This window comes from Kogia breviceps, chromosome 2 (genome assembly GCF_026419965.1).
Source record: "Kogia breviceps isolate mKogBre1 chromosome 2, mKogBre1 haplotype 1, whole genome shotgun sequence".
Lineage (NCBI taxonomy): Eukaryota > Metazoa > Chordata > Mammalia > Artiodactyla > Physeteridae > Kogia > Kogia breviceps.
Window position 1 is genome coordinate 99,900,023 of NC_081311.1, and position 14,664 is coordinate 99,914,686.

Genomic DNA, 14,664 nt, shown 5'->3' on the forward strand with positions numbered 1-14,664 from the left:
GAGGCCACAACAGTGAGAGGCCCGCACACCGAAAAGAATAAAAAAATAAATAAATAAATAAATTAGACTAAATAAAAAATTACTATACAACCCACTGAGTGTATTTATAGTTAGTGTCCCTCAAAAGTATCTAGTCATCTTCCACCTTTTTCCTTTTTTCAAAATTCATTCTGCTCCAGTCTTTACTATCGTCACATGCACTTTATTCCATCAAATATCATTTTTCAGGATCAACCTACCTGAATAATCATTAAGCCTCTTTAGAGCTTTCCCAAACTTAAACTTTGTCATTTTGATTATACACCCCAAAGCATTACTTTCCTTTTTTTGTTTAGTACCAGAAGGTTCTAAAAAGAAACAATAAAAGTTGTTTATTTCCCTAAAAAGAAAAATCAGTATATCCAATGGCTATTAAGTTAACCACTTAATAAAACACATCAAAAACTACTCATCCTTATGTTAATTAACTAAAATTCGAACATAATGAATTAGTTAACCTAATACTTTGCCATTTACTTCATGCTTACAAGATTATGCAAGAAACCAAAATGGCTTCTCCTAACTTGTTTGCTTTCGAAATACTTCACATTTCAACCCCGTATCCATACAAAGAGAGAAAATCCAAACATACTCTCCTTATCTAAAATCAGCAGAGAAGGCTAAAAAGCATTATTTAGGACTTTTTTAGACCTTGAAAAACAGTCACAGTTCCAATGTGTATTTAAATTACAAATCAGTTTTTATCCTGTGACATTGCTTCAACTTAAGTTCATCATAGTTAAATTGACTGGGCTACTGCTTCATCTTTCAAGTCAGATGGAGATTCTTTTGCATCAAGGCTCTTATTCAAGATTTCTTCTTCAGCAAAACTGACTGTTAAATTAGGTAGAAGTTCTCCAGGACTACATGGTATTGTGGTTCTCAATCTTTGTTCCACTGGAGAAAACCTAATTAGTGGTGAAAGAGGCCGTTTTCTTTCACCAAGGAACATGTGTCAAGATGGTTTTGTATAGTCAGTGCGCAAATCATGAGTGCCCAAAAAGTTAAGCATATCATCAATTTGCATGTATTGGGAAGTGAGGCTCAATTCAGGTTTGTCTTTCAAGTGTTTCAGGATTAGAGGGACAAATTTCTTCCCTTTGCTTGGACACAGATTTCTTCAGGGCCTCATATCCACTGCAAGTAGCCTATAAATTAAAGTCTGATTCTGGAGTAGTCTGTCTTCCTTCCACAACACCTTCTGGGAAAATGCCACTGTGCATAGGACTATTTGCTTCCAGTTTAAAACTGGCCTCTGTACTACTGGAGCTATTAAGACTTCAGTGACTAACTTCTTCTGGAAGAGTTTCATGTAATATGCCAAAATCACTATCTTTAAAACTGGAACTAATTCCACTTGATACCTGAAAAAAGTTCCATAACATACTTTTATGCATGGACAGATCTCTGTAAAAAGCTTTCTAGTGGCCTGATATTTTAATATACTCTTCTTCACTGCTACCTATCACATCTCTCCTATTGCCTACAGCAGGGGAGAATGTCTCTATTTGGCTAGTTTCTAAAAGCTTATTCTGTACAGCTGTACATTCCAAATCTTGCTTACAAATTACGTCCTTATTTAACAAGTCTGACAGATTTTGTGTTGTTGGTTCACCTATGTAACTGGTCACCACAGGTTTCTGAAGAGCACACTTAAGGCAATCTGAAACAACTTCCTCTTCAGGCAAATGAGAATGGCTAGAATCGGACACAGTGGTGGCTGAGAAAAAACTGGCCATGTTAAACTCTTTGATTATGCACCACAGGTAAGGATTCTGGCAATACTTCTCTATGTTCAGAACCAATTTGAATTGGTTCTGTATTCTGTTATCTTCTATTTTAACAGCTCTTCTCCATGAGCTCCTAATATCACTTATCAAGTTTTCTGGACCTCAGGGAACTTGATTCCTTGTTAAGGACGAGTTAGAAACTAGAGAGTCAATTAGTTCCTCTAACATTACTTCTTTCCCTTTAGAAGGTTGTGGTGAATCCGATAAAACTGCCCTTGCAACCTCTTCTACCAGATGATCTTGCTCTTTTTGGAATGGATCACTTTTTTAGCTGGCAGAGACCCTCCAAATGCACTACTCTTTGCAACATTTGATGATGAAGTGTCTTCCACTTCAAATTCTGGTGTTTAGAATTTGACAGTTACAAAATGTTTCATTTTTCTCTCTAGGAGATGTCAATTTCCTGTCCTTTTCAAGTAGTGTAACACTGTTTGTATCTGACGGTGAGATGAGCTGCCACAAGAAAGAAGCAGAGCCCTTGCTAGATCACATTTAGTTTCCAGTATATCACTTGCCCTTCTTGCAATCATTTTCCTGGATATGTTGCTTAGGTGTATCTGGAAGTGAAGCAGGGTACTGCAAAAGAATACTCTTCGCATATGCTTCTTCTGAGGCAAGATCAAACGAAAGGGGAGACATAGGTGGTAAAAGATCCACAGCTGCAGTACAACCTTTAATTAGACTGAAAGGAGACAGGCCGAGAAATTCTTTCCAAATTTTATGCCATTCTTCTCATTTTTCAACAATAGAATGTCTTAGAGTTGTGAGATCTTTTACTTTATACCTCATATGCTTCAGATCTGACAATTTTCCCTCTGAAATTTGGCTTCTTTTTCAAGGAAGTGAAGGTCTGTTGTCAGTCTTGCTAGGTCAGCCTGACAATGTTCATATTTCATTACTTTCAAGACTTCATTTAATAACTGAATAACTGTTAAGAGATTCAATTTTCCAGCCTCATAAACATTTCCTAAGTGCAACTGACACATTTGTTTCTCAATTTTGTCAAGTAAGAGCCTTGGAATATTGATAGCAACATTAGTTCCATCTAAAGTATATTGGTTAACAAGACTAAGGACTGAACTAACAACTTCTCTTTTTCCAAAAACATGAATGTTTCATTCACTGAAGCCCACAAAGACCGCACCTTTTGAATTTTCTCTTGTATCTTACTTCGGTCATCATAGGGTTCCATTTTTTAAATTTGGTTTTGCTGTCCTATACATTCTGATCTCAAATTTCGTGCTTGTTTAACTGACAATTGTGCATTTTCCTGGCATTTTCAGGTAACACAATCTTCTCTTTGCAAAATTTGTAAAAATCTGTTAGTGCTACATGGCATCTGGCAATGCACAGTGCACTTGTGCAAATCTTGTGGCTTTACATTAAATGTCTCTGTAAAATGTACAGAAGAATTTTTAGAATGGGTTTTTATATATTGTATTGCAACAAATCTTGCAAAGTGATACATCAGATGAATAAACTTAGGACCCCCAGGAGAAGGAAATAGTGAACCCACAACTTGAGGAAAGCTACTTCCACATTCAGCAGAAATCTTTTTTAACCATTCACAGCAATGTTTTCGGAATTCAGTATCACTTTTTTGGTCAAACGGAGATCAATAAAGTTTGAAAACTTCTTTACTGAGAGACTGGTCAAGCATTTGAAACAAAAAATAAGAAACTATTTGAAAGGCCTCACGGTTCAACTTGTCAAACATGTTCACTCGGAGGTGCGTGTGCGACACCGTCTTTCCACAGGCTACGGTCGCCGAGCCCGGCTCGAAGCCGAGCGCCTGCAGATACATCCAGAGATGCTCCTTCTCCCAAGTAGTGACCCAGGCCAAACTCATCTTGGCGGTAGGCAGGGCCCGGCAAAGGAAGAAAGCGCAGGGTGCAGCGACCGAGAGCGCCCCTCAGGCTTTCTCCCTACGGGCAGTCTGACGTGACTGACTGCGACCCCTCCATTGCTGCTGCCTGATCCTCTCTCGCCTGGAACCATTTCACCTCAAATGGCCTCAAATGCCTCAGGTGGCCTGAGACTCTAAAGTCGCAGGGAAACAGAGCCTCTGAGGGTAGTACAGAACAGCGGCCAAAGGGAAGTCCTGAAGGACTCTTTATAAGCCGGTAGCAGTGTTAGCCCCCAGGAAAAGGAACTGGGGGGGCTAGAGGGGAAAAGCTGAGTGAAGACCGACTTTTTACAATTTACCCTTTCGATCTTTTTACAGATTATAATATGTCCCGTATTATACGACTAAATGATTAAAATAAAATATACTTCCTACTAATTATTATAAATACACATACTTTTGATTCAGTGATTTTACTTGTGGGAATGTACCCAACAAAGAAACCTAAATATGTACAAGATGACATGGGTAGGTGATTATTCATTAAAACATTGCTTGTAATGCCAAAACCCGGCAACAACACCCATAACCATTAATAGGGCAACAGTGAAATAAATGAAAATATTATATAAATAAAGGTAATCTCAATAAATATCAATGAATTAAATGAATTTAACCCTAATTTCCAACAAACATATGACAAGAAGCTCAATGACAGCATAACTGGGGAAATATAAAGTAAAATATCAATGAAAGATATTTCCATATCCATTAGATTAACAAAGTATGATAATGTCATGTGTTGGTTATGATGTAGGGAAACCGAAACTCTCAAGTAGTGATTTGCCAATCTTTTGTCAGAACCTAAAAAGTAGGTTCTGAAGACCTATTCCCACGTTTCCAGCCCATGGGGTCTAATAGTCTCCAACATGGGCTGTCCAAGAGGCCCACTCACCCTCCCATATGCCCCCCAAAAAACAGCGAATGTTCACTCTTTCAGGAAACCTCCCTGGTGTGTACAAGGTGCCTTCCTCACTGTTTGCACCCGACATCCACATTTACAGCCCAGAATCCTCATGCCCTGCCTGCTTTCTTGATCCTCTGGTGTGGGATCTTTTAGTTTCTCTCACCTTTTTCATTAGTGGAATCTACGGCATTATATCCACCAAAGTTTTTGTTTTTATCTGTCCACCTTCAACTCCTGTTGTCCTATGCCTTCGATTCTGCACTTCATGCTTATTGCTTACTGTTATGATTGCTGTAGCAGCATGATAGTAGAGTGGGCAGACAACATGTTCTTTGGGAGATGGAATGAGAAAGAGAAAAAAGGCAAAGCGCTAACGTTTATTGAGCATTAACTAAATGCCCACAACTCTCTAAAATTTATTTTTTATTATTAAAAAAATCTTTGAAAGGAAGGCAATATTATTTTCCCCATTTTACTCATGAGGAAACAGGTCTCATTTTTTCTTTTTCTTAACATTGTGTGTGTGTGTGTGTGTGTGTGTTTTACTTGTGTGTGCGGAGACCAAGGAGAGTTCTGAGCAAAGACAACACTTCTCAGCATTACCAGTGAAGCACTTTTGTGGTTAGATATGGTCTACATAACCTGACCCCCACCCCTACCCCTCTCACCTCCATGACCTGCCCTCTTACTGCCCTTCCCATCCTAGACGCATCCAGCAGCCCTGGCCATCTTGGTTTCCTCACACACTCCAGACATGCAGACATTCTCAGGACCTTTGCATTTTCTGCTTCCTCTGCTTGGAATACCTTTCCCCCCAGTGACTCACTCCCTCACCTCTTTCAGGTCTTTGCTCAAACCTCTCCTCAATGATAACCACTCAACTTAAAATGATACCTCCCTGTCCGCTCTTGCCTTTTTATTTTTCTTCATTGCACTTCACTACCACCATCTGATCAGCTAAATATTTTATTTATTTGTGCACCCTCTGTCTTCCCCACCAGAATGTAAATTCCATAGGACTGGGACTTTTATCTGACTGGTCACTTCCTATGTCTAGACCATTTCCTGGCACATAGCAAATGTTCAATTAATATCTACCAAATGAAATGAAATAAATGAATAAAGTTTAGGAAAATTTGAGTTAGGCAAAGTTATTCCGATTTCTTAGCTGCAGGAGAAATTGCCTCTAGTATTCCCATGAGCATTTTCAATCACCGAGAATAGAATGCATGCATAATTTCCCAAACTTATGTGGACATATAGACCTCTTTTCATGGAGCAGGTCGTAGGGACTTGTGCTCAAACGGAGACAGGTTTGTAAGAGCAGGTTTTGATGAGAAGGGAAAGGGGGAGGACACTAGAATGCAATGTGTCTGAAGTGAAGTGGGAGAAAGCAATTAATTCATTCACTTGTTTGTTCTGAAAATATCTATCAAGTGCACTTGATGGGGCTTGAGCCCTTCCAGGCAAAGGGGACAAGGCAGAGATCAAAAGCCACTGGGGTCCCAGCTTTCACAGAGCTCATGTCCTCTTCTGACCTCTCTGACTTTGCTGACTGCTTTTAATCCTATAAAACACAGAGGAAAATGTCCCAAGCCTATGTTACTCTCTTTCTAAGACTTTTCTTTCTGAAACAAACACAAATACCATATGATATCACTTACATGTGGAATGTAAAATATGACACAAATGAACCTATCTGCGAAACAGAAACAGAATCACGGACATAGAGAACAGACTTGTGCTTGCTAAGGGGGAGGGGGTTGGGGGAGGGATGGACTGGGAGGTTGGGGTTAGCAGATATAAGCTTTTATATATAGAATGCATAGACAACAAGGTCCTACTGTATAGCACAGAGAACCATACTCAATATCCTATGATAAACCACAATGCAAAAGAATATTAAAAAAGAATGTATATATATATATGTATAACAGAATCACTTTGCTGTACAGCAGATATTAACACAACATTGTAAATCAACTATACTCAATAAAAAAATGTAAAAAGACTTTTCTTTCTGATTAGAATATATAGAAGTATAATTAATCCCTGGGTGAAGATGCCACACGCATATTTGTGAAGCAACACAAGCTATGGATTTCCTAGCTCCTCTGATTTCATCCCTTCAAGGTCTGCACCATAATCGATATCCCACCATCTAGAAGGTATGACTGAGGAATCCCAGAGGAGCACCACCAACAGAATTGTACTCTTTCATCATATCTTCCTTTGCAGCAAGGGAGGTGATCATAAAGCAGAAGAAAAGGGGCTGGCTAGAACACGAATTGGCAAGAGGTTGCTTTATCATCTCCAGTAGCCAATAAATATAAATATAGAAAGAATTTTATCCTTAAAAAAGGTCTTGTCTTCCTGATAAACAGAACAGGGCAACAGCTTATTGTTCAGTCAGTTATTGTGCCTAAAATTTCACTCTGAAAATTACTTGTCATGGCAACAGGCAAGCGTCACCCCTGAAGCCAGCAGCCTGAAGCAGATAGATTGTTTCAATTATCTAATTTGCACAATGAATGAACCCTGCTTATAGGAAATCCATAGGTGGTTGGCAGTGGCAAATGGCGGCTGTGACATGTTGGGAGGCGGTAGATTTATATTCTCTCTCAAAATACAGAGCAGAATTGTAATCTTCTCTAAGTATTCACAGAAGTTAAAGGAGGAAGAGCAGGAAGAAGGGAAGAACTCACTATAACTTCCCCTTTTGTCTTGGCTCCTGGGATGTACCTTTTCTTTCCTAACTGCCCTCTCTGTGTGTGTGTGTGTGTCTAGTTCAGACGATGCTACATGTAGGCATGGGCGCTTGTGCGGTCTATTATCTAACTGCCCCACTCTCTTCCCGCTGTGCCTCTTGTAGAGTGCTTTGGAGGTGTTAGATATATGGCCAGAAAACGTCCCTAAGAACTCCTTGGCTTCAAGGGAAAGTGCTATTTCACAAAGGAAATGTCTGCCCCACCCGGACAGTTGTCCTGGGTTTTGATTAAACCAGGAAGGAGGCTGCCTTGTGATGGGTGCATTCTCCTCCTCCAACTCAGCCCTCAGGAAAATGTTACTCGCTAACATGGTCCTTCTTTGCTCCTTCCCACCCTTCCTATCCTAAACAGCGCTGATAGAGCTCTACATTTACCTCCCTTTCTCATTTCCCCTATTCTCACCAACCTCTACATATTCTGTTTGTGGCTTTTTTAGGGAAGACAGTTTAAACCAAGATGACTACCAAGAAACTTGGCTTTCCCAAAGCAATGAATCTTCATGGTGGCATTTTAGGCACCAAGGGAATTTTTGTGTTGCACTGGTATTGGATTTTTATTTATTTATTTATTTATTTTTGTAGCCAGTGAGAGTATGGCACAAAGCCTTCACTCACACTGTGTGCAGTCAACCTTTCCAATCGAACCCGGTTCTTAGGAGGACTCTCAGACCTGAAGAAACCTGCCATCCATTCATCCTATACTTTCACTTAGATTCTCAATACTTTCAGAGATTGATTACATTTTAAAAATTCCCATTCCCTGCACTGATTTCTTCCTCCGAATAATCACATTTCCTTTTTCCATGCAAATTTTTTTTTGGGGGGGGGGTGCTGGGTCTTCGCTGATGCACGAGGGCTTCCTCTAGCTGTGGCGAGCGGGGGCTACTCTTCATTGCAGTGCACGGGCTTCTCGTTGCAGTGGCTTCTCTTGTTGCACAGCACGGGCTCTGGGCATGCGGGCTTCAGTAGTTGCAGCACTTGGGCCGTAGAGCGCAGGCTCAGTAGTTGCAGCACGTGGGCTTAGTTGCTCAACAGCATGTGGGATCTTCTCAGACCAGGGACTGAACCCGTGTCCCTTGCATTGGCAGGTGGATTCTTAACCACTGCACCACCAGGGAAGTCCCTCCATGTAAATTTTTTAAAAAAGAAGAATTTAGTTTCATTGTAATATTTTGGGGGGTGGTGCTGACATTGACTGAGTTGGTTTGTTTTCAAAGGAATGCTTGCTAAATCCCAAAAATGAACAGGGACTTGGGCATTCAGTTATGCATCAGTTCAATATACTTGCTGGGCAAAGTTCAGTTTACAAGGCTAAATTCAGAAATTATTTTCTTTTTAGTTCACTGGAAGAACACATAGGAAAAAGGTTTTCCAAAGTCCATAGGCTGGTGTACACTATACGCATCTCCAGAAAATCCAGAGCCCTATTTTCACCCTAAAGGCTCTGGTGACAGATAAGAGAAGCTGTAATCATCAATGTTTTAAGTTCTGGCCTTGTGAGAATTTCTGATGTCTCCTCTTTTCAATCTTTGTTCAAGGAACATCTGTCTTCAGGTTCAATAGTTTAAACTCTAATGACCAAATCAGTAAATGTTTATTTTGTAAATTGGCAAAGGGAAAGACAGATGCAGCCTCAACCTTTCACTAGAATTTTGTTTACTGTGATAGAAAATGCCATCAGATAACGTAGAGCCAGGAAGCTTTTTTCTAACAGGCACATAACATTTATTAATGAGAGGCTGAGGATCGTTTTGTTTAAAAAAATGAAAAGGGTATTGAAGTAGCATTCTTGAATGTTCTGTGTCATTGTAGCCACAACTACCAGGCCCACGTGCCCTAGAGCCCGCGCACTACAACAAGAGAGGCCACCGCAATGAGAAGCACCCCAGCACCACAACGAAGAGTAGCTCCCCCTCACCACAACTAGAGAAGGCCCGCGTGCAGCAACAAAGACCCAACGCAGCCCAAAATAAATAAATTTTTTTAAAGAGAAAAAGATGCTACAGCTTTAAAAATATAAGGATTTTGAAGGGTTCCATTTAAACAGGCTTTGAGCAAGGGCTCAAAACACTGCCAGAAGGGTGGGAACAACCAGGAATCAGATTCTGAGCAAGTGGTATGAGGTCATGTTCCAAGGATTTGGCTTGGATCTGCCGTTGGAGAAAGTGTTAAACCCGCTGCTGCAAGAACTGAAGACCTCGGCTTCTAAGAATAAAGAAGCCCACCTCTCACGCCTCATGAAAAAGTTCCTGGATGAACAGAGCAGGAACATAAGCGAATCTGGAATACCAGCTTAGCTATCTGGAGGACTTAGAAAAGGCGGCCCAGACTGAAGGACCGCCCGAAAAGGCTGCTGAAGCATCTGAAACATCAGGTAAAGAGAGAACATCTGAAGGCAACACAGCAGGTCCCAAAGTCAGCTACTTAAGAATCTCGATCTTCTCCGTTTGACAGAAGTGTGCTTTCCTTTTCACCTCACAAATGAATCTGTTTTGCATTATAAGAAAAGAAAAAACAGGGCTGGTACAGGCAGCATGCCTACCAAGGCCAACATGGTGAAGCCAGTCAATTACGAGGACCAGGCAAGGCTGCGCCCACTGACGTGAGGCCTGAAACCAGGCATCCTATACAGTGGTTTAAAAATGAGAGTCAGTCAACTTGACAGATGGCACAAGAAGCCAGCTTTTTATTCATTCTCTAAATATTTAGAGTACCTCTTATGTGTCAGGTACTCTGTTAGGTGCTAAGGATATACTGGTGGATAAAACAGACTTGGTCCCTACCTAACTGACTTTATAAATCAGTGGGAAGGGAGATATATATATTTTAAATTATGACATATATAAAATACTCACTAACAAACAGCCTTAGTCTTAAGTGCTATAAAAGGAAAATACAAGAAAAACTATGAGTATATTTTTTTTCACTGATATATAGTTGACACACAATATTATGTGAGTTTCAGGTGTACTAAATAGTGATTTGACATTTACATACATTATGAAATGATCACAATAAGTCTAGTAAACATCTGTCTCCAAAGTTGTTACTGCATTATTGACCATATGCCTTCTGCTGTATATTACATCCCCATGACTTATTTATTCTATTACTGAAGGTTTGTGTCTTTTGATCTCTTCCACCAATTTCACCCCCCCCCCGTCCCCTGCCTGCCCTTCTGGCAGCCACCTGTTTGTTCTATCTATGAGTCTGTTTTCATGGGTTTTGTTTGTATTTTTCTTAGATTCCACATATATGTGGGATCTATAGCATTTGTCTTTCTCTCTCTGACTTATTTCATTTAGCTAATACCCTCCCGATCCACCCATGTTGTTGCAAATGGCAAGATTTCATTGTTTATGGCTGAATAATATTCCATTGTATACATACACCACATCTACCTAATCCATTACTCTATCAGTGGACACTTGGGCTGCTTCCATATCTTGGCTACTTTAACTAACGCTGCAATGAGTATTGAGGTGCATATATCTTTTGGAATTAGTGCTTTTGTTTTTTTCAGGCAAATACTCGTAAGAGAAATTGCTGGACCATATGGTAGTTCTTTTCTTAATTTTCTGAGAAACCTTCGTACTATGGGTGTGCTGGCAGGCATCACTGGTCCCTGGCCTGGCTGGCTGCCAGGTCCTGCCTCATGTGATGGCTGCAGGTCTGTTGTAAGGCAGGGTTAGGCTTCCCACATGGTTGGCTGTATGGTCTGGGGAGGTGTGGTGGCTGCCACCTGCCTACTGGCAGATAGGCCCAGATCCCCCCATAGCTGGGTGCATGGCGCAGGGGGCGGGCACATCGCTGGTGCCGACACACTGGTGAGAAGGTAAGCTCCTGGCACTAACAGGCTAGAGGGTGGATTCCACAATGGGGCTTGCCATCGTGGGAGAACGAGCTTCCAAATACGGCTGCTGCTAATGTCTCCATCCCCAGCTGCCACCTGCCTCTACAGGAGGCTCACTAAGTTCAAAAAGTGGGTCTGATCTAGGCTCCTTTGACACTACTGCCTCTTTGCTGGGATTTGGAGCACATGAGATTTTCACACACCCTTTACGAGCGGAGTGTCTGTTCCCTAAGCCCCGCTGGTTTTCGAAGCCAGACGTCCTGGGGCCTCGTCTTCCTTGTCAGGACCCGGGGGGGCCGGGGAGCCTGATGTGGGGGTCGGACCCCTCGCTTCTTGGGGAGGACCTCTGTGGCTGTGATTACCCTCCCATTTGTGGGTCGCCTCCCCCGGGTGTGTGGGCCCTGACTAAACTGCACCTTTGCCCCTCCGACTTATCTTGCGGCGCTTCCTTCTTCACATCCTTGGTTGTGCAAATTATTTTCTACTAGTCTTCAAGTTATTCTCATAGGTAGTTAGTTGCTCTGTAAGTAGTTGTAATGCTGACCTGCCTGTGGGAGGGGAAGGCTTTGGGGCCTTCCTACTCAGCCACCTTGGCCACCTTCCCTATGAGTGTCTAGTTTTATTTTAGAATCAGGGACGACCTTCCGAGGAACCGACTTTAACGTGAGACTTGATGGATTAGTAGAGGCGAGACAGAGAGAGGGAAGAAGAGAGGGCAGAGGTAAGAAGGCGTGGGCAGGGCTGTGAAGGGGTAAGGGGCTTGATGGAGGTCCAGCACAGCCAGGGCACAGTACGGAGGGGAGAGCAATGAACAAGAGACCAGGGACCTGCTGGACGTGTTGGCTGGGGTAGGATTTTAGAATTATGTTAAGTGGAATTGAAAACCAGCGAAAGGTTTCAACCAGGGGAGTAAATTGTTTAGGTTGGCTTTGTTTAAGAAACTCACCTTGGCTTCCTAAATTGCAGCAGGTTGAGAGTGGAAGCAAAAAGAATAGTTAGGAGGCTTCTGCAATGGTCAGACGAGAGCTGGCGGTGGCATGGACTGGGGAAGGGCAGTGGGGACAGCCAGAAATTAGAGGGAGTTCTTTTTTCACCTGCCCTCTGCTGTGGCAGACAGATGAAGCCCACCCAACTCCGACTTTCGGTCCCCACTTGTGTGCCTATTCCAACTGCTGTCACCCAGTTCCACCTAATATGGGTCCATCAATATCAGAGAAAAGAACTCAAAACGACCCTAGCAGTTACCGGGATTGGTTAGTAATCCTCAGAAAGGAGAGGTTTTCATAACCAAGATTCCCCTGAAAACTCTATTCTGTTAGGTTAAAAGACTGCTTCTGGTGAGCAAAGCAAAAGCATCGCATGCTGCTAATTATTTCACATTCATTTTGGCAGAAGATGTCTTTAATGCTCGTACCAAACACACTGGAACTGACCTAACCACAGGAAAAGCAACATCCCTTAGTTGAAAATCTGCAAGAAACTCGAGATTTATTATTAATGTCACCATGGGCACTGAAGGCTTTGATGTGGATACTGGAGATACCTGCCTGCTTTCAACCAGGCACAACAATCTCACAGTCTCTTTTCCCCTGCCCAAGAGCATTTAATCCAAGAGGAAAGAAGCTTTTTCAGCAGTTTGCCCTCCAGACCAGTTTTGAGTACAGAAATCAAATCATTTCAAAGGGGATGTGGGATGTGCTCTCAGCACAATTTGGAAAACCACAAGGTTTAGTAGAAACAGGACCTGAAAAGGAAATAAGGGCTTCTAAACAGGGTGGCCAGGCACATCCGGTGTCATTTAACTATGAAACTCACCTTCATTGTCCAACTCTCATGTTCCCAATTCTTTAACTTCCCTTACCTCCAGGTGCCCCCAAAGGCAGAAACCATTTAGGACCTTGTAACTCCTGTCCCCAGTTCTTGGCCAGATACAGAGTTATGTATAACTACATCACCTTAAGTATCTCAGTTGAGAGCCTCCCAAAGGCTCATTGGTAAAGCAGGGTAGGGGTGGGAAGGAAGGTAGGCAGAGCTGTGCAGTCCCAATTTTGTAGATGAGACTACAGAGCCCACAACTGGGACAACAGGGACACAGCCCCTTCTCTTCCTGCCAGCATTTCATGCCAAAAACTTCACTTAATAAGCTCCCATGTCACTTGCTACGTCTTCCTTCTGCCACAGGGAATATTTATTCCTATAAAATAGAGATAAGAGGCGCTCCCTTTATCAATTCCCTGCATTGGCGGCATAACAGTCATTCATTCATTCATTATTGAATCAGCAAATATTTAAACGCCAGCAAATATTTAAATGCTGGGCTCCTTAGACAAGTTACTTAACCTCTCTGAGCACCAGAGCTCGCATATTTATAACAGGGTTCATAACCTGATGGCGAGGTAATTTTGGCAATTAAATGAGATATTTTTAAAACACCAAGCAGCGTCTGGCAATTAGCAGCGGCTCCATTTCTTTTTTTTCCTTTCTTCTGCATTGCACCTGCTCCAGTCGCTCTTCCAATGGGGTCTTTCTTGTTGCTGAACTCATGCCCACCTCAGAAAAACACTCAACTACACAGCCCTTGGAGTTGCCAGAGGAGGTTTTATAGTGAATATTCTAGAGCCAACTCTGGGCTCATAGCAAAATAAATAGGAAGCCCTTGCAGTTCTGAGTAGCCAAGGTCATGGAACTGGATGGGTCTAGTAACACATCTCCATGACGGGATGCATTTATTTCCCTTCTCTCTGCTGATGCCATGATGATTTCTAACATACGGACTTTGGGAGGTCAGGTGAATCTTGTTCTCACCCTGTGGGCCCCACTATTACGCATTTTCTGTGCTCTTAGAGGGAAAAGCTCCTTTGGCTGATCTCTGGATTTCCTATTAAGGCACAGAGCTCTGCTTTGCTGCAGCAGAGGCTCTGAAAAGTCTCAGGAGCACCTTGTTATTTGAAAAGATACCACAAAATATCAAGCAAGGCCGACCACACAGCAATTGAGCAAAATAAAATATTCATCAGAGGACATTACTGAGAAGGAAACAGCATAATTAATTTCATGAAAACTATTGTAACAGAGGAACAAAACTGATCATGCAATAGTCTTACACCTCTGGAGCCTCAAAGCCAACATAAAATAACAGGAAAAAAATGAAAATAAAACAAATCTCTGGCATACATGGAGAGAATGTATGACTGGAAGGTGACTGAAAAATAATAAACAACAAGGTTCAAGTAATGCAAATGCTGGCTGGAGTTCTCTCATTTACTTAGGAAGACAAAACTTACATTTTGCTAATGTTAATGTTAATAGTCATAACTTGTTTGAATATATTTGAGGAGAACATTAGTGAAGTAGGAAGACAGGAAACATAAGAGCAAAAGGCTGGAAAAATAAGAATGGGGT

The 14,664-nt window shown here is 41.8% G+C and overlaps 1 pseudogene; it reads right to left on the reverse strand.

The window, feature by feature from the left end:
• Window positions 1-778: 778 nt before the first annotated feature.
• On the reverse strand, window positions 779-3,678 carry LOC131750217 (HAUS augmin-like complex subunit 6 pseudogene; annotated as a pseudogene).
• Between the last annotated feature and the right edge of the window lie 10,986 nt (window positions 3,679-14,664).